This window comes from Salmo trutta, chromosome 17, assembly GCF_901001165.1.
Source record: "Salmo trutta chromosome 17, fSalTru1.1, whole genome shotgun sequence".
NCBI classification, from domain to species: Eukaryota; Metazoa; Chordata; class Actinopteri; order Salmoniformes; family Salmonidae; genus Salmo; species Salmo trutta.
In genome coordinates this window covers 23,083,857-23,105,333 of record NC_042973.1, presented here as the reverse complement: position 1 = coordinate 23,105,333, position 21,477 = coordinate 23,083,857, and the positions used below count along the sequence as shown (strand labels likewise).

Genomic DNA, 21,477 nt, shown 5'->3' with positions numbered 1-21,477 from the left:
TGAGTATGAACTTGTCATTCTGGTAGTTTAATGTTTTAGGGACTCCGGAAACAACCAGCAAACCAGGCTGTCGTCTTGTGAAACAGTGGATGTAAAGAATCTAGCTAGCTAAAGCATTTACTGAAAATTGAATGTACAATTGTGTAAGCTTGCCTTGCTGATATATGCAATGCAGATAGATGAAATAACGTAGCTAGCTAACTATTTTCTTGCTTATTGTGCAGTGGAGGATAAAAATACCTGAATGCCTATGGATGTGTAGCTAGCTATGTAGCTGGTCTGTGTATGGACCCTAAAATGAACCTCAGCTATCATAGCCAGTTGTATCAACTTCAAAACAGCCTGAATGACATTGATGAAGCCTATGGATCGACTAGAATGTAATATAACTTTGTGCCAAGGATGCAAGTCGTATATACTTGTAGTTATTACCATACATGAGATCCCCACATTGTAGCCTGTACATTTAATATATTCACTGATCATGTACTCTACCATGGCAAATAAAGGTGCAGTTCAGGTATGAATGTCTTTGAGATCATTTCAGTCATATCCAATAACAGGCGTATCAAATTCCAGTCTTTGAATGATGCTGTGTCTGCATGTATGCATTACAATTATACACTTCAACAGTGTTTACCAATCTTGGTTCTGGGACATCAATGGTTACACATGATTTAACTAGTTAAAGGTTGATTTGTAATTCATATATACAGAAATCAAATTGAAAAACAGTACACTACACTTCCTATGCATCATGTAAATACTCTAAAACCGGTTCATCTCAATATCTAATTTCCTTCATTTGCGTTGATCTGATGAACACAGGATAGGTGTAGTATTTCATCAAATGAGGGACTTAATTTCAACCAGTAGAGAATGTGAAATGCTTAATTGAAAGAAGTTAATTATCCAAGTGTTATAAATACATGCATTATAAATATTATAATTGTAATATTATAAATACAAGTTCAATCTTTACTTCAATGCACATCTGTTGTGCACAAAAACAGAGGAAGAAAGAGGTGGCGAGAGAGGTGTAAAATACAGAAAGGGAAAGAGGTAAGAAGAGGAGCAGGGAAGGCAGCATATGATTAATGAATCACAGTGCTACCCTAATATTCTCTCAGTTCATCACAATGACATAACCTTTGGGCTGACTAGAGACACTATTATTTCAAGAGCGGGTGAGGTGGCGATGACTGGACTGGGGGTTGGCATCCTCTCTCACATCAAAACATGCCTGTAGACGAGAGACAGATGGAGAGAGAGATAGCATGTTTAAGCCTTGTTTTTTTTTAGTCTAACACTGTCAGTCATAATCAGGAGGTGAAATGCAAAACTGACCTTGGATCATTAACTCTGGGACTACTGCATCTCTATCTGTATTTCAATGTAAAGCATCTCTTTAATAATACTTCCTCTTGGCCTGACCAAGTAACCTCTCACCTCTGATCATGCTGTGCCCTCTATGTAGCAAGTTCAGATGCAGGAGGGGTTCACAGACACAGCTAATATAACCTAGAAGTGAAGGAGAGAGACTGTTATGGAGAAAATAAGGTAGTTAAAGGGACAGTGTTCAACAGGAATCTGTGTGTGTGGTCTCACCTGGTGTCCACACTAAGTGGCTGCAGAGTACTTTATGCTGAAAAACATGAATGGACACACGAGGACAAACAATATAGAGTAGTATGACCGACAAGAGCTTCTGGACATCAGAACTGCGATTACTCACCTCCAGATTAGACTAAGAGTTTTTCTTCAATGAGTCGGACAGGGGGGAGATACTGCAGACACCCGACCAGGCCCAGATCCCCAGCATTCGCTGGAGAAGGAAACAGAGATTTCGCGGAAAAAGATCAGGGTGCCTTGTGAGGATCAGGCAACGAGTGGCTAATCTGCGTTTGCCTTCCGTCCTGCTAGCTAACGTTCACTTTCTGGAAAATAAATGGGGCGAACTGAAAGCACGTATATCCTACCAACGGGACATTAAAAACTGTGATATTTTATGTTTCACCGAGTTGTGGCTGAATGACGACATTAAGAACATACAGCTGGTGGGTTATACACTCTATCGGCAGGATAGAACAGCAGCCTCTGATAAGACACAGGCTGGGGGCCTATGCAGTAGCGGATTGAGCACCGGGAGAGTTCCCGGTGGGCTGGTCAACCTCTGGGCCGGTGGGCCGACTGCCTTTTACATTTTTTACGACTAATAAAAAAGATGGCAACACACCGGCAACACGGGCCAACCCCGATGTCCGTTGGTCTGTTCCAAACTAATAGGCTGACTACACCGCATTCGCGTTGCAAAATACATTTAGAAATCTGTTATACAATTATTGCACCCATACTCGCGTCAACGAGCGTCTGTGTTGCCAAGGGCTAAAATAGAACTCCTTTCTATTTCTGACGCTGATCGCACTGCAAGTCCTGCCTCTCCTCATTGGTTTATAGAAGCAGGTACCCACGTGCCATCTCCTCATTGGTTATACCCACGTGGGTGATTTAAAGACGAAACGTTTTGCCGGTTGTCGTGGTAATACTATGAAAGTGTAGATGCCAATCACCATATAAGTTCAAAGATGAAAAAGCCAGGAGGAGAGAGGACTAGAAACGATTCGGTTGGCCGTTTTATGTGTGGATTAATTGTCGCATTGTGTGGATTAATTGTGCATTTCAGGTAAAATAACAAGTCAATGTTTATATCCCAGAAAAAATAATTTGCTAGCTAAATAGGACAAATTAGCTAGCAAATGCAAGCTAACTAGCTAAATTGCCATACATGTTTAATGCTTTTCAACCTGTCCCCAAATTAATGTCATTGGTTCAGAGCGGAAAAACTCAAATTTGACGCCTAACAAAGCTCTGATTTCGCCGTCCTGTGGGGATTTTGTAGGAAATGGCAATCACTTGAGTATCAGTGATTTACTGTCGTATAATTTTACTTAGCTCAAATAAGCATTTGATTCTGATTGCTTTTGCCTTGTCGTTCTAAATGCTAAATTGCATTAGACATACACAAATGTTAATTAGCTAATTTTATTTAATGTCTATACAGTCATTGGTTGCAAATAGTATACATGTTGTAAAACCAATCAAGTCCTTTCCCTCTCGAATTCATATTTTGTGCGGGAGAATATGGCTACAGTGATTTGCTACTGTAGTTATGATCCTCATCGCCACGGTTCCTACCACTTCGCCTCTTACTAGACAACGCATTGAAACTCAACATCATGCCAACAGTCCGGTGTGAACGGTGAGTAAAGCCACAAAAAAACGTGTTGTGTTGTCATTCATTCACTTGATATTAAATAGTGGGACTGCTGCTGCTGTGTTTTTGTAGATTTTCACAATTTGGCCTTTATTAGTTAATGTATATATTATTTTATTCATATCCAGTTTGATAATAGGTCCAGCCCAGTTTCAGTGGAAGTGAGCATTGATCTTGATGACAGGCCCAGTCCAGTTTAGTGGAATTGAGAGCCAGGGAAGGCCAGGATGCCAGACCAACTTTTGATTATTTCAAGAGACCCAAGTCAGATGACCTAAAAACATTTTTTTGTTTCCACCCTATGTATGAATCTAAACCTTTTCTGTTTGGAAGACTGCACCAATCGGAAATGGCTGTCATACAATGAAGAAAGCCATGCGTTATACTGTTCAATTTGTATGGCATTTTGCGAAGCCTACTGACAGCAGTATTTTTATGAGTGGAATGACAGATTGGAAACATGTTCATCAAAGGGTAGAAGAGCACGAGAAGAGCAATATGCACAGAAGTAGTGCTGAGGCATACTTTTTAAGGTCCTCCAAAGCAGACATTCAAAGTCTACTCAGTGGCAGTCAGATGTGAAGTGAAGCCCCAAAATTGCTCTACCTGGAAGCCTGTGTTTCAGACATAAGGAAGTGGATGGGGGCACATTTTCTACTTTTAAACTCGGACAAAACAGAGATGCTAGTTCTAGGTCCCGAGAAACAAAGATATCTTCTGTTGAATCTGACAATTCATCTTGATGGTTGTGCAATCATCTCAAATAAAACTGTGAAGGCCCTCTGCGTTACTCTGGACCCTGATCTCTCTTTTGACGAACATATCAAGACTGTTTCAAGGACAACTTTTTTCCATCTATGTAACATTGCAAAAATCTGAAACTTTCTGTCCAAATATGATGCAGAAAAATTAATCCATGCTTTTGTCACTTCTAGGTTAGACTACTGCAATGCTCTACTTTCCGGCTACCCGGATAAAGCAATAAATAGACTTCAGTTAGTGCTAAACACGGCTGCTAGAATCTTGACTAGAACCAACATTTTTTTATATTACTCCTAACCTAACAGCTAACCTACAAAGCATTACATGGGCTTGCTCCTACCTATCTTTCCGATTTGGTCCTGCTGTACATACCTACACATACGCTACAGTCACAAGACGCAGGCCTCATTATTGTCCCTAGAATTTCTAAGCAAACAGCTGGAGGCTGGGCTTTCTCCTATAGAGCTCCATTTTTATGGAATGGTCTGCCTATTCATGTGAGAGACGCGGACTCGACCTTTAAGTCTTTATTGAAGACTCATCTCTTCAGTAGGTCCTATGATTGAGTGTATACTGGCCCAGGAGTGTGAAGGTTAACGGAAAGGCACTGGAGCAATGAACCGCCCTTGCTGTCTCTGCCTGGCCGGTTCCCCTCTCTCCACTGGGATTCTCTGCCTCAAACCCTATTACAGGGGCAGAGTCACTGGCTTACTGGTGCTCTTCCATGCCATCCCTAGGAGGGGTGCGTCACTTGAGTGGGTGTCGTGATCTTCCTGTCCGGGATGGTGCCCCCCCCCCCCTTGGGTTGTGCCGTGGGGGAGATCTTCGTGGGCTATACTCGGCCTTGTCTCAGGATGGTAAGTTGGTGGTTGGAGATATCCCTCTAGTGTTGTGGGGGCTGTTCTTTGGCAAAGTGGGTGGGGTTATATCCTGCCTGTTTGGCCCTGTCCGGGGGTATTATCAGATGGGGCCACAGTGTCTCACGCCCCTCCTGTCTCAACCTCCAGTATTTATGCTGCAATAGTTTGTGTCGGGGGGCTAGGGTCAGTCTGTTATATCTGGAGTATTTCTCCGGTCTTATCCGGTGTCCTGTGTGAATTTTAAGTATGCTCTCTCTAATTCTCTCTTTTTCTTTCTCTCTCTAGGAGGACCTGAGCCCTAGGACCATGCCTCAGGACTACCTGATGACTCCTTGCTGTCCCCAGTCCACCTGGTCTTGCTGCTGCTCCAGTTTCAACTGTTCTGCCTGCGGCTATGAAACCCTGACCTGTTCACCGGACGTGCTACCTGTCCCAGACCTGCTGTTTTCAAGTCTCTGGAGACAGCATGGGGGGGGGTAGAGAGATCATGAATGATCAGCTATGAAAAGCAAACTGACATTTACTCCTGAGGCGCTGACCTGTTGCACCCTGTACAACCACTGTGATTATTATTATTTGACCCTGCTGGTCATCTATGAACATTTGAACATCTTGGCCATGTTCTGTTATAATCTCCACCCGGTACAGCCAGAGGAGGACTGGCCACACCTTATAGCCTGGTTCCGCTCTAGGTTTCTTCCTAAGTTCTGGCCTTTCTAGGGAGTTTTTCCTAGCCACCGTGCTTCTACACCTGCATTGCCTGCTGTTTGGGGTTTTAGGCTGGGTTTTTGTACAGCACTTTGTGACATCAGCTGATGTAAGAAGGGCTTTATAAATACATTTGATTGATTGATTGAGATGTCTGCCCATAGAGGGCAGGTAAGCAGAAGGCAGGTGCTGTAACGTGTCGTAGACATATTGAAAGTCATTGGCAAGAGGGGGCTCAGTTACAGGGGGATGCAGTCTGAGGCTGTGTATATGCACATGTCTTTAATCTGGTTTTGTCTGACACAACGGAAACGTTGTCTAAGCAAGTGGGTCACTTTTTTCTCTCCTTAACGACATTGCTGTGTTACTCCGTGAATCCTACCAAAGGATGGATGTGTGGAAGAAGAAGAGCCAGGACACGCGACACAGACACCTATCTCCAATCAGAGAAACAAGCTGGTGGGCTAAGGATAGTGCTTTGAAGAAGGTCCTTTGATCCTTTGGAAAACCAGACCAGGGTCTCTATGTTGAAGTACTCACACTATCAGCCATACAAGGACAGGCCAACATGAAGACAACTGCTCGGGTGAAGGCAAGAGGATTTACTGAGGCTCTTCTCCAGTATGAGATGATACTGACAGCTCAAATATTTCTTCGGATATTTGAGAACACATCACCACTGTCCAAATACCTGTAGACAAGTGGGATGGACATCCTGTCTGCCGATCGAATGGTTGTGGCTACACAGGAAACCCTGAAAGGCATGTCAAGAGACTTTGACACCATTAAGGCAACTACAGACATTTGTTCAGTTTGCAAATAAGAAGATCAAAAAGAACAGGATGAGGACAGAGCTGGAGGAGGTGGAAGCCACTCTGCCACAGAAAAGGGCAAGAAAGAAGAAAATCATGTCTGGAGAGATGGCTCAAGATGAAGCTTTGACAGAGGCAGAGTGCCTATAAAGTTCAAGTCCACAATCAAATTATGGATACAGTCACAGATAGTATCCACAGGTGATTTCTGTCTCATTGCATTCTATATGCTGACCTAGCCCTTCTGGACCCTAGAAACTTCTCCCAAATAACATCCAATGGTCTTCTAGAGACAACCCTTCAAGAGATCAGCAAATGTTTGCTTCAATTTGATAGCTGAGCAACTGTTGACAATTTGCAGTGTGAGCTGAGGAGCCTCACTGTACAGTGGAAAAGACTGAAAAGTTCAGGATTGGAGGAATACATGACCAGGGTAGTGGAGGATGGCCCTGATGGAAATGAAGATGAGGTGGAAATGAAGAATAAATGCTGCTGATCCTGCAAAGAATGTCCACTGTGTTGTTACCAGATGCTGAGTTCCTACTCACCCTCTCAGTTCCTACTCACCCTCTCAGTTCCTACTCACCCTCTCAGTTCCTACTCACCCTCTCAGTTACCCAGGTAGCTTATGAGCAAAGTTTCTCTACTTTAAAGTATATCAAGAGCAGACTCAGGAGCACTCTCTCACAGAACACCTAGAGGCCTTCATGCTGATGGCCACCGAGAAGTACATCCTAATGGCCCTGGATACTGACATGGTGATCGATAGAGATGCAGAGAAAAGCAAGCTGTTGAGAAAATTGCTCCTCCAATAAGGTAGTTGTGACATATTTCCTATAACTTGCTTACTTACCATTATTTTACTCCTACATTTCTAATGTCTCTTTTTCCTGTCTGTAATATTGCTATCCAATACTTTGACAGAGTGGAGCCAGCCAGCTGACCCTGAGCAGCAGTTAGACAGTTCTATGTTTCAGTGAGTATTGTGGATATTATAGCATCTCTTTTTCACTCTAGGCTTCATGTGATGTGAGGTAGTTCAATCATGACAAATTCAGTGTGTGTTCTGTAGAAGTTGTATAACAATGTGCAGCGTTTCTGTGTGTGTTCTGCAGCCTTTTTAAAGTAGTACTGCAATAGTGATCAATGGTTGATGCAGCTAGGTGGTTGTATTAGGGGCTGGTTGTGTGTGTACGTGCGTGCATTAGCTGGGCGGCCGTGGTGGAGTATACGACACATCTAAGGAAGTCTTGAGGTTTTGCACGCCTGAGGTAGAGTATCTTATGATAAACTGTAGACCACACTATCTACCTAGAGAGTTTATCTGTATTTCTTGTAGCTGTCTACATACCACCTAAGAGCGATGCTGGCACTAAAACCGCACTCAATGCCAACGCCATAAGCAAACAGGAAAACGCTCATTCAGAGGCGGCGCTCCTAGTGGCCGGGGACTTTAATGCAGGGAAGTTTAAATCAATTTTACATAATTTCTATCAGCATGTTAAATGTGCAACCAGAGGGGAAAAAATTCTAGACCACCTTTACTCCACACACAGACGCGTACAAAGCTCTCCCTCGCCCTCCATTTGGCAAATCTGACCATAATTCTATCCTCCTGATTCCTGCTTATAGGGCAAAAATTAAAGCTTGAAGCGCCAGTGACTCGGTCTATAAAAAAGTGGTCAGATGAAGCAGATACTAAACTACTGTTTTACTAGCATAGACTGGAATATATTCCAGGATTCTTCCGATGGCATTTAGGAGTACACCACATCAGTCACTGGCTTTATTTTTATAGGTCTTTTCTTAAAACTGCATTGTTGGTTAAGGGCTTGTAAGTAAACATTTCACTGTAAGGTAATACCTGTTGTATTCGGCGCATGTGACCAATACAATTTGATTGTGCCCATCCAAGAAGGCTCAAGGTCATTGGCCGTAGATAAAATGTTATATCACGTTATAGCTACTGTAGATTTGATTGGACTGATCATGTCAACATCATACTTACACAATCTTAGCTAGCAGTCATCATCATGAATCAAGTCAACAATCTACTAGCAAATCATTTTCAATCCTTGTCATATGAAGAGAAATTATGAAGAGAAATGATAGATTAAACGGATCGGTGCTCATCGGCCATTGGACATAAACATTCACAACAAGTCGGAAATCGCAAATTCAACAATTAATGGTTTTGAAGGAATTCGTGGCTAACTTCAAGCATTGCAAAGCAATCACAAGCCTGCTATTCAGTGGACTGGGTGTGTGGTCCAAGTCTGTGTTTAAGGGTCTCTTTTCCAAGCTTAAAATTATAAACATTCAACACCATGGGCCAGAAAAGGTGGAATACATTGGCCATGCTGTCAATCCAGCATGACTTCAGCCACGTTCAAGACAACTGGGAACTCTGATAAACATTTGCTCCGACTGGGAAAATACGTTTGAACGGTCATCCAACTTGGAATTCCAAGCCGGGAACTTGGGCCTCTTTCTAGAGCTCCGACCTGAAGATCACTGACTTCATGATTCAACCTTGTTTTTTTCAGAGTTCCCAATTGTCTTGAAAGCACTATAAATCCAGAGAATGCCAGACTTTGATGACCAAGTTTGATGACAAAATTTGACCACGAAGGACCGCCGCTCCACCTTCCTATTTAAGTGAGCACAGCACAACAAGGGGAGTCCAAAAATGTGTTGTATGCTGCTGCATAAATTATGTAATATGCCAGGGAGATATGTATACTGTAGCTAAGAAAGTAATACTAAGTGTATGTTGTGTAGTAAGCTGTTAGTAGCCCATGTCCTCACCCTAATAATTTGGTTCCTTTCCCCCCTCATCATTTAGCCTACTGTTCTGACTTGGTGGTGCACATGTAGCCTATAGCCTGTTTTAGAGAAATGTAATTATTGAATTTTGTAAGAGCTTTCATTGTCTGCTTATATGCCCCCTTTATTTATTTATTTATTTATTTATTTATTTGCGGGTTCTGACTTGGTGTACAAGGAGAATACTATAAGAATGACCCATGTTCTGAATTCTGTCGCTGTACATTTCAAAAGTGCTAAACAAATAGTTATATTGACTACGTCCGTCCTAGCTCGCTCATTAATGTCTTAATCAAAATTATGGATTGCCTCTTATCCACTCATCGTCCACTTATGCCATAGTTTGTATTAGAGGTCAACCGATTATGATTTTTCACCGTCTATACCGATTATTGGAGGACCGAGGGGGGGGGGAGCCGATACCGATTAATCGGCCGATTTTTATTTGTAATAATGACAATTACAACAATACTGAATGAACACTTATTTTAACTTCATATAATACTGTTAGGGTTTAACCAAGTATTTGTTTGCATAACCTATATAATATAACAAAGAAGTTATGCTATAATATTAAGTTTATACTCTATATGATAAGAGCATACTGCTGTGTGAGAGGAAGTGGCTCATGGGATGGTGGGTCATGTGGAAAGAATGCAGATGCTGTAAATCAGGGTTTTGGAAGAGCTTGTTAAAAGATAACGGCAATTAACAGGATATGGGTGAAATTTATATGCGGGGGGGTGTCGGGGTTTTAGAGAACTGTGCAATCACAAGATAAGTCAACTGCCAAAGATAATAACTACGCCCGGCAATAGGATGTGTCTCGAGGTTGGGACCAACCTGCACGCCAACGATAGGATGAGTAAGTTTAAACCACGCTCATCCTCCCTCTGACAGGCCAGCAGTGAGCGGGAACTATCTCTGTCAGAGTATTTAATGAAAAGCAAAGGATGTGTCACTCAGTTCTCCGTCTGCCCTGCGTGGTATTTCAGTGAGCCCGTATATACAAACATATTTACCATTCAAGTGTTTGCATTAATTCAAATACAAAGAAATCAGAAGTTACTCTGTGCTGACTATTTTGTTCTGATACCAGATTCGAATTGACGCAACCCAACAATACATAAATACTATCAATTTAGCCACAAATAAATAATGAAACATGTTCAATTTGGTTTAAATAATGCAGAAACAAAGTGTTGGAGAAGAACGTAAAAGTGCAATATGTGCCATGTAAAAAAGCTAACGTTTAAGTTCCTTGCTCAGAACATGAGAACATATGAAAGCTGGTGGTTCCTTTTAACATGAGTCTTCAATATTCCCAGGTAAGAGGTTTTTTAGGTTGTAGTTATTATAGGAATTATAGGACTATTTCTCTCTATATGATTTGTATTTCATATACCTTTGACTATTGGATGTTCTTATAGGCACTTTAGTATTGCCAGTGTAACAGTATAGCTTCCGTCCCTTTCCTCGTTACTACCTGGGCTCGAACCAGGAACACATCGACAACAGCCACCCTCGAAGCAGCGTTACCCATGTAGAGCAATGGGAGCAACCACTCCCAAGTCTGAGCTAGTGACGTTTGAAACGCTATTAGCGCGCACCCGGCTAACTAGCTAGCCATTTCACATGGGTTACACCAGCCTAATCTCGGGGGTTGATAGGCTTGAAGTCATAAACAGCACAATGCTTGAAGAATTGCGAAGAGCTGCTGACAAACGCACAAAGGTGCTGTTTGAATGAATGTTTATGAGCCTGCTGCTGCCTACCATCGCTCAGTCAGACTGCTCTATCTATTTTAGTGGCTTTGCTGGCATGCATCAATTTTTGTTTGCCCCACAAGATTGACATGCTAAAATTGCGGAATCGGCTAGATTGCACACACGGTGAAAAACAAATGCGAGGGGACAATGTTGTGAACTCTAGTAGATTTAGATCACTTTTGAGGATGTTCCAGTATTTCAGTACAATGGATTTGAGGCAACTACCACATGGGCTGTACTCTGTGTGGGCGTTTTGTCCGGATTTCTGTTAGTGCCCGTAAGTAGGCTTTGACGTTCAGTCTCTAGCATGGTTTAAATTATGTTTAGAATTTGATTATCTTTATCATTGGCAATTGTCTTGTGGTGTAATACATGCAGGGCTGTTCATTGTTCATTACTGTACAATGCTACATATAGTGAGAGGTGGTCTCATTGAGAAGTCATTAGTGTCAACAGCAACCAAAGAAGACAGGTTGAATAGCTATAAAACCAGTACCTTTTTCTAAAGGCCCCTTGTGGTTGGTCATGTCTCGATGGGATACAACATTTGTCAAATCGATGTAAAATGAAAAAAAAGAAAAGTGCATTTTAGCTAAATGTTAGCGATATGACACAAAGTAAACAACTAAGAGCTTTGGAGAGCGATGCTGAACTTCTCAGCTGTTTTGGTCCCCGTTAAGAGTATGTTCGGTCCTCCGTATGAGTGTGAAGCGAACCTGTTAGCTTGCGCAGATACTATTTTTGGCTGTGTGAGAGGGAAGTCTCGCAATATCTGCGTTGCTGCTCGTGCAACGTCATTTTGCTGACTCCCGATTACCTAATTCTCCTAACCTGCTGCGTAAGTTCTAACTTACTACGAAAATACCATTTTGAAAAAAGCTGTATCTCATCTAGACAAAACCCTTGTGCGTCACACCTTTACTTCAGCCATGAAGGAAAAGCACATGTGAAGTAATAGGATAACCACTATGATATCTAGTTAAGTGATATATCCTCCAAAGCCGGTGTTTGGAGGATATATTGGCATATTGTGCCAATATATCCTTCAAACACTGGCTTCGAGGGCATTATCACTTTTATACAATGGGTTACCAACATATTAAAATAATGATTGACATATTTTCATACATTTTATTTTGATGAATTTATTCATACTATTTCATCCTTCCATGAGATATACAGTTGAAGTCGGAAGTTTACATACACCTTAGCCAAATACATAAACTGTTTTTCACAATTCCTGACATTTAATTCTTGTAAAAGTTCCCTGTCTTAGGTCAGTTAGGATCACCACTTTATTTTAAGAATGTGAAACGTCAGAATAATTGTAGAGAAAATGATTTATTTCAGCTTTTATTTCTTTCATCACATTCCCAGTGGGTCAGAAGTTGACATACACTCAATTAGTATTTGGTAGTATTGCGTTTAAATTGTTTAACTTGGGTCAAACGTTTCGGGTAGCCTTCCACAAGCTTCCCATAATAAGTTGGGTGAATTTTGGCCCATTCCTCCTGACAGCTGGTGTAACTGAGTCAGGTTTGTAGGCCTCCTTGCTCGCACACGCTTTTTCAGTTATGCCCACAAATGTTCTATAGGATTGAGGTCAGGGCTTTGTGATGGCCACTCCAATACCTTGACTTTGTTGTCCTTAAGCCATTTTGCCACAACTTTGGAAGTATGCTTGGGGTCATTGTCCATTTGGAAGACCCATTTGCAACCAAGCTTTAACTTCCTGACTGATGTCTTGAGATGTTGCTTCAATATATCCACGTAATTTTCCATCCTCATGATGCCATCTATTTTGTGAGGTGCACCAGTCCCTCCTGCAGCAAAGCACCCCCACAACATGATGCTGCCACCCCCGTGCTTCACGGTTCTTCGGCTTGCAAGCCTCCCCCTTTTTCCTCCAAACATAGCGATGGTCATTATGGCCAAACAGATCTATTTTTGTATCATCAGACCAGAGGACATTTCTCCAAAAAGTATGATCTTTGTCCCCATGTGCAGTTGCAAACCGTAGTCTGGCTTTTTTATGGCGATTTTGGAGCAGTGGCTTCTTCCTTGCTGAGTGGCCTTTCAGGTTATGTCAGTATAGGACTCGTTTTACTGTGGATATAGATACTTTTGTACCTGTTTCCTCCAGCATCTTCACAGGGTCCTTTGCTGTTGTTCTGGGATTGATTTGAACTTTTCGCACCAAAGTACGCTCATCTCTACGAGACAGAACGCATCTCCTTCCTGAGCGGTTGTAACGGCTGTCGTGAGAGAGAGTAGACCAAGGTGCAGCGGAGTTAGTGTTCATCATTGAATATTTAATAGATGAAAGAACACTCTACAAAAATAAGAAAACCGACAGCCAAACAGTCCTGTCAGGTGCAAAACACTAACAGAAACAATTACCCACAAAACCCCAACGGAAAAACAGGCACTTATGTGTGACTCCCAATCAGCAACAACACTCTACAGCTGTGCCTGATTGGAAGCCACACGGCCAAAATCAATGAAACAAACCAACATAGAAAAATGCACATAGAACGCCCACCCAATGTAACACCCTGGCCTAAACAAAAAAAAACCCTCTCTGTGGCCAGGGCGTTACAGCGGTATGACGGCTGCGTGGTCCCATGGTGTTTATACTTGCATACTATTGTTTGTACAGATGAACGTGGTACCTTCAGGCTTTTGGAAATTGCTCCCAAGGATGAACCAGACTTGTGGAGGGCTCCAATTTTTTTTCTGAGGTCTTGGCTGATTTCTTTTGATTTTCCCATGATGTCAAGCAAAGAGGCACTGAGTTTGAAGGTAGGCCTTGAAATACATCCACAGGTGCATCTCCAATTGACTCAAATTATGTCAATTAGCCTAACAGAAGCTTCTAAAGCCATGACATCATTTTCGGGAATTTTCCAAGCTTTTTAAAGGCACAGTCAACTTAGTGTATGTAAACATCTGACCCACTGGAATTGTGATAAAGTGAATTATAAGTGAAATAATCTGTCTGTAAACAATTGTTGGAAAAATTACTTGTGTCATGCACAAAGTAATGTCCTAACCGGCTGGTTGTTCTATTGGTTCGGTTACTAGAGACACGACCCAGTCATTACGTCTTTTTGTTCTAAATCCAGTCGTTCGTTCCAAATGTTCCGTGCCATGATGGCGGGCAACGTTCTTATCCCTTGCTTGCTAGCTAGCCAACTTTGGCTAATGCAGTTTTGTGAAACAGTGCAGCCAGAATAACAGCAAAGTAACTTCATTTGCATTTGTTTAAGCTGTTTTCTAGTTATTTTTTTATACATCAATTAAATATTAGCTATTGATGTGCGATTTCACCTGGCATAGAACATTTGCTCTCTCGCCAGGCCACTGTTCAGAAGAGAGAGCCAACTACACAGCTAATACAATCACTTTAAACGGAAGCTAGAATGACAGCAAACTAAATCAAATCAAATACAATTGTATTTGTCACATGCGCCAAATACAACATTTCACCTTACAGGGAAATGCTTACTTACAAGCCCTTAACCAACAATTCCGTTTTAAGAAAATATCCCCAAAAAAGTAAAGGATAAGAATAACAAATAATTAAAAGAGCAGCAGTAAATAACAATAGTGAGGCTATATACAGGCGGTACCGGTACAGAGTCAATGTGCGGGGGCACCGGTGTCAAGGTAATTGAGGTAATATGTACATGTAGGTATTAAAGTGACTATATTAAAGTGACTATGCATAGATAATAACAGAGAGTAGCAGCAGTGTAGAGGGGGGGGGGCAATGCAAATTGTCTGGGTAGTCATTTGATTAGAACAACTAGCTGCATTTCGTGTTTTCTATTGACATTTCTTTATATATCCATAAAAATGATGCTGATTCATGATTTCGACTGCCTGAGACATTCATTACCATGGGACAGCTGGACATCGAATTTCAATATTGAAACAATCTTTGAAATGTCAGAGAGACAGACAGCAAGGTTATTACAAATCTCCGCTGTTGAAAACCAAATGCTAGTCTAAAAGAAATGGGAGACAATGTCTAGATGCTTTTTTTTTCCCCCTCATCAATCTGACAAAGCAAAAAATGTTTTTTTAGACATTTTTGCAAATGTATTAAAAATAAAAACAGAAATACCTTATTTACATACGTGTTCAGACCCTTCGCAATGAGACTCGAAATTGAGCTCAGGTGTATCGTTTCCATTGATCATCCATGAGATGTTTCTACAACTTGATTGGGGTGGCAGTTAGTCTAGTGGTTAGAGCGTTGGGCCAGTAACCGCAAGGTTGCTAAATCGAATCCCCAAGCTGTCGTTCTGCCCCGAACAAGCTTAGCAAACTTAGCTTTACCATCTATGCCAAAAGCCTGAGCCTCTAATGGAGATAGTAGAACTGTCGTCAACACATGCTTCAGTATTCCCCCACCCCTCTCTAGGAGCATTCATGTTCCCTGGCCCCATAGGTGTCTGGAAAGGATCCCACTCTGGTCACCAATGCAGCCAACCGATGCAAAGAGAGAGAGAAGTGCCTTAGCGGAATGCAATCTTAAGATTGTGTGGTCCACAGAGAAGAACTACCATCTACGCTGCGGCAAATGCCTGGGCTCCTGACAGGGACAATAGAACTTTCATCACTGCATGTTACAATAGTAAAACATAATCTGTTTGTCACCTTGCCAAACAGATTCTATGTTGAATTTAGTCTTTGAGATGCTCTAACAAGCATGTGTATCTGTAGTTGGTGCTCTTCAACTCTAAAATACACTAGACTGTAGACTATAAGACAAAACCTACAAAGAAAAGATAACAGGCAAATGCATATGTGGTCTCAATGAGTACGGTTACATGCACACAATAATACGATTATTGTGGATAGTCAGATTAATATAATAGTTCATTTAAAACATTTATATGATTTGCACGAAGAATGATTTCCCTAAAAATCCTGTTTACATGGACACATCTGAAATCAGGCTAACTGATGGGACTTAAATAAATGCCAAAAATCGCCAATCAAAATAAACGTTTTACCACAATGTCCATGTTATTTTTGCAAAGCATTTTTTATAGGCAAACCTGTAACGTCCAGTAATGGATACCAACAATCATTGGTTATACTCTATCACTTTATCTTGTGTACAATCTGTAGTCAACTCTAACTAAGCATATTGGCAGGGATGTGTAATTTGTTGTTTGAAATAAATGAGTCCTGCCTTGATGACTGTGTATTAGCTTTACAAAGCTGTATAGATTTTTGTAGTCTTAAATTATTACTTGGAATAATGATAGCTAAAGGTACCTGTCTCGGAATGGAATGATAGTGATAAAGCTATCTGCTCCTGCTAGCTAGCAAAAGGTCTACTTGCTGTAGCTACAATAGCTAGCTACATTGCTAAGGTTGCTGCATTCTAAGAAAGTTGAAAGAGTTATTTTACAGCTTGCATTGATGGTATCATGTAGATACCATAAATAAAAAAACACTTTACATATAGCAGTTTCTTCTTCTTCGGTGGAGTTTAAACCTCTGGGATCGTTCTTTACGTGAGTGTCCCACCTCGCCAACAGCCAGTGAAATTGCAGGGCGCCAAATTCAAACAACAGAAATCTCATAATTAAAATTCCTCAAACATACAAGTGTTATACACCATTTTAAAGATAAACTTCTTGTTAATCCAGCCACAGTGTCCGATTTCAAAAAGGCTTTACGGCGAAAGCACACCATGCGATTATGTTAGGTCAGCGCCTAGCCACAGAAAACCATACAGCCATTTTCCAAAGAAGGAGACATGTCACAAAAGTCAGAAATAGCGTTAAAATGAATCACTAACATTTGATGATCTTCACCGGATGGCACTCCCAGGACTCCATGTTAGACAATAAATGTGTGTTTTGTTTGATAAAGTCCAAAAACCTCATTTGAAATTAGCGCGTTATGTTCAGAAATGCATTGTCTCAAACAAACATCCGGTGAAATTGCAGACAGCCACATCAAATTACAGAAATACTAATCAAAAACATTGATGAAAGATACAAGTGTTATACATAGGATTAAAGATAAACTTCTTGTTAATCCAGACGCTGTGTCCGATTTCAAAAAGGCTTTACAGTGAAAGTACACCGTGTGATTATGTTAGGTCAGCGCCTAGCCACAGAAAACCATACAGCCATTTTCCAACCAAGGAGAGGTGTCACAAAAGTCGTTAGCGTTAAAATTAATCACTTACCTTTGACGATCTTCATCTGATGGCACTCCCAAGTCTCCATGTTAGACAATAAATGTTTGTTTTGTTCGATAAAGTTCATCTTTATGTCCAAATACCTCCTTTTTGTTTGCGCGTTTAGTCCAGTAATCCAAATGCACAAAGCACGGGCACAAAGTCCAGATGAAAAGTCAAAAAAGTTCCATTAAAGTTAGTAGAAACATGTCAAACGATGTGTATATAATCAATCTTTAGGATGTTTTTAATCATAAATCTTCAATAATATTCCAACTGGACAATTCCATTGTCATTAGAAAGGAAAGAGAACGAGCGTCATGCTCACGGCCACGAGCGAGACTAAACTAATGTCTTTCAGCTTGTTGAAACAGCTCTTATTTGATCCCCTTTCACAATACAAGCCTGAAACAACTTCTAAAGACTGTTGACATCTACTGGAAGCCTTAGGAAGTGCAATCTGACCCCACAGACACAGGATATTGGATAGGCAATCAATACAAACCTCAGATTTCCCACTTCCTGGTTGGATTTGTCTCAGGTTTTAGCCTGTCATATGAGTTCTGTTTTACTCACAGACATTATTTTAACAGTTTTGGAAACTTTAGAGTGTTTTCTATCCATTATATGCATATCCTAGGTTCTGGGCCTGACTAACAGGCAATTTACTCTGGGCACGCTTTTCATCCAAAATTCCGAATGCTGCCCCCTATCCTAAAAAAGTTAACGGCGGTTGGCATACAATATGTTGCATTACCACCATCCAACTGGACTATAGTATAAAGCCATTATACTTTGTAATACAAAATGAGAAAAGGGGACAAGGGAAAAAAACATCCTTCCAATTAAACCCACTACCCCATTCCAATACTTTGACCTTATCTGCAGCTGCACCATGCCAATGGCCTGGGAGGATGACTGGACACCACCCACTACTTCTTCAGAAGTCGTCAAATCTTGTACACCCAAGTACTTCTCTGCAGCTGCCACCACAATATCTATTTTCTGTGATTTACATTCCATTTCTGCAATATAGTTGATACCCATTGCTATGAGCGCTAAGAAGCCAACCTTACTGAAGCATATATCCCTCTGTGCTGGCACAGATCTACTACTCAGAAGGATCCTCTCAGGAGCCCTCACCCTTGACCCATCCTCCTCTACTTTCTTCACTGCCTCAGCATAAAACACCTTCTGTACTACTCTGACTGTGGCCAACTCAACCTGCCTCTCTGGCACCGGACACTTCCAATCCTCAGCAACATGGGCACACCTACAGTTGACACACACAACTCTTTCCGCCAAAACTACAAAATCCTCCACAATCCATGTTCTCCTGCACACTTCCCACATCTTGGAATCACCCTCCTACACACTGCTGTGGCATGACCGTAAACGTGGCAACTGAAACACTGCAGTGGATTCGGCACAAAAGCTCTAACAGAATAACTCATATATCCTAACATGACTTTGTTGGGTAAAGACTGATTAAAAACTCAAAAGGCCAGAATGTGACACCTCTGTTCCACCACGTTCCCCACCGGGTTTGCGTCGCACCAAACGACAGGTGTCACAAACACCAGGAATCTTCAACTTCAATTGCTCCACCTCTACACTTAACACTACCCCAGAAATCACTCCTTTCAATAGTACCCTATTCCTAAGCGCAAAGCATGAAACAGATCTTGACTAGAGTTGTGTGGCACGGAGCACCCGCTCCCTCTGGGCGGAAGAAACACAAACAAACATCATAAGTCCACTTCGGGTTACCTTCACCGATTTAACAGTACTTTTCCACCAAACCTGATACCACATATGGTTCAGCCAAAAGGCCTGGATCCACTTTCTCCAAGAATCTCACTCCCACTGGGCAAAACTCATCTTTATCATAACCATGTCCATCGATGCAAGGCTCAGGCTCCGAGCTCCTCATCACACCTTCCAACTCACTTAAATCTCCCTCATTCACTTCCATTTCACCTCCAGAACTGTCTGGCAGACATCCCACTATGTTTGTACTTGATCCCAGTCTTCTTCGACACACCATCTCCCTTTTTATCGCCATCTTCATCAAATTCCAATTAAACCTCTGCTTTCCTAATTCTCTTCGACCTCTTCTTCCTCCTCTGAAATTCACCTTTCCGTGTCCCTGTCCCAATATTCCTCTTGTCCTGGCTTTGCTAGCGGCCCGGTGGCATCCCAACGTAACTCCATCTCCTAATCGTCCTGCTCACCCCGGAAACATGTCTTCTCCGGGCAACGACATTTTCAGAGCATGAGCAGTGGCACAATTCCCTCCCATAGCAGTTTGTTAGACGCAGATCTCGTTCAAGCTGTAACCAGCTGTGTTTAGTACCTTAGATACAGAGAACGTGATTGGCAGACATGATCAGCAGAGATGGTACTTGGATAGTACACAAGTTTTTTATTAATTGTATTTCATTTTTCAGATTTTTTTTTTGTGGGGTCTGCAGCACCCTCAGCACCCCTACTTCCCGTGGCTATGGGTTAGCGGTTTAGTACTTTGCAGCGTTTGCCTGTCCAGATAGCGAACATAAAAGTAAATATTTAGAAAAAAATTGCAAGAATTGACATTGCCAACAAATGTAAATGTGTTCAGAATAAATAAATGTATCGAATATGTAAAAATAAAACAACAACAAAAAACAGCTCCTCCCTTGCCAGGGACCGATCATCTCGAAAACTCGTTTTGGCCACTGAGCTAAAGGCTTCGGCCCTCCACCTATCACGAAATATACTTAATTTAATCCATGCTCGAAAGAATACAAAGTGTGACAGTACAAGGTGCAACAACAAAAAAGACCATACATTTCGGCATTATGCTTCATCAGTGCTATACAAAGCATTGATTACGTCTCCTTGACATTATCTTTTACCTGATGATGTTTTTGTTAAAGTATGATGGGAGTCCATGGGTCACTGGTTTGCCTGGGAGGGGGTCCCTGGGCAAGAAATGGTTGTGAAGTCCCCTGAATGATTGTGGTAAAAAAGAACAAAGGACTATGAATTTAAACAAACATGTTACCTGAACATGTAATATAACGCAGTAATAACGTTACAGAGAACATTAGGAACTACTACTAACAGTAATAGTAAACACACACAAATCTCAGCCATAACAACACTACTCACTTTTACACGCGCACTCCATGAACACACTGCCATAAATCCCACTCTTATGTCAACTGAAAGGAACAGTCATGGGGACTGACTGCATATATAGGGATCCAAGAGCACCGGGCCTTATTAGCTAGTGCAGATGTCCATCCATGTCCAGCCAATCAGAGGGTGAATGATGAGCTCATGTACAGAGTATGGGGCAACTGGGCACCAGACGCTTGTCTGAGATCGCGGGCTAAGCGCTGATCGATATGTCCTCACTTGAGGAGAGCCAGACTCAGCGGAGCCAAACATAAATAATTGCGCACAAAAAAAACTCTGTCAATTAAATAGTGTCCTGCAGTGCCCTCAGTAGAGGGAATTCTCTACTACAGTGTAGTAATGTATGTAACGTTATTTCATATACACATACTATTTTTTGTCAAATATGTTTGCAAAATATGGTTGCTGTTGAGTCGAGACGTCTATCTAGTAGTCCATGTTAGAGTGGGGAATATTTAGCATTTTGTTTACTACATTTTATAAACATTTTTATACATTTATTCTATATAATTGGACATAAAACGTTCAGACTAACAGAATATTCTCTGAAGAGCAGCTTGTTTCCATTGAACGGTCACCACTGCTATTCCCTTATTCGCCAGAAGAGTGTGCAAAGGAGCACATAAAAACGAAACCAGTGTGCTTAGCATCAGCTCATATTGAAACAGTAGTAGACTATGAAAAACGCCTTTTAAGGGCATGAGATTTATTGTGTGAGTGGGCTGGGTGTGTTATCAAATCGGATGCAGTACAATGGGCGCGATCCTCTGTCCAGGCGTTGTTGACGCATGCCAGATCATACAACGCCTGGATAGGTATTTTAAAGCTGCAATATGTAGATTTTTGGGCGTCCCGACCAAATGCATATTGAAATGTTAGTTTTAAATCTGTCATTCTCGTTGAAAGAATCTCTAAAAAGCAGTAGATATGTTCTATGTGTACTATTTCTTTGCTTCCCGTTCTTCAATTTCATTTTTGCGTCTTTTACTTTCGGTTTTGTACACCATCTTGAAACAGCTGAAAATACAATATTTTTGGTAATGGAATATATATTTCACAGAGGTTTAGATGTTAA

General features: G+C 41.4%; 1 long non-coding RNA gene across 1 annotated transcript; it reads right to left on the bottom strand.

The window, feature by feature from the left end:
- Positions 1-1,778: 1,778 nt before the first annotated feature.
- On the bottom strand, positions 1,779-20,543 carry LOC115151900 (uncharacterized). The gene is made up of 3 exons (XR_003867383.1): positions 20,373-20,543; positions 20,117-20,209; positions 1,779-1,825 (listed from the first exon to the last, which is right to left on the bottom strand). It is a non-coding gene; the product is annotated as an uncharacterized LOC115151900 (long non-coding RNA).
- Between the last annotated feature and the right edge of the window lie 934 nt (positions 20,544-21,477).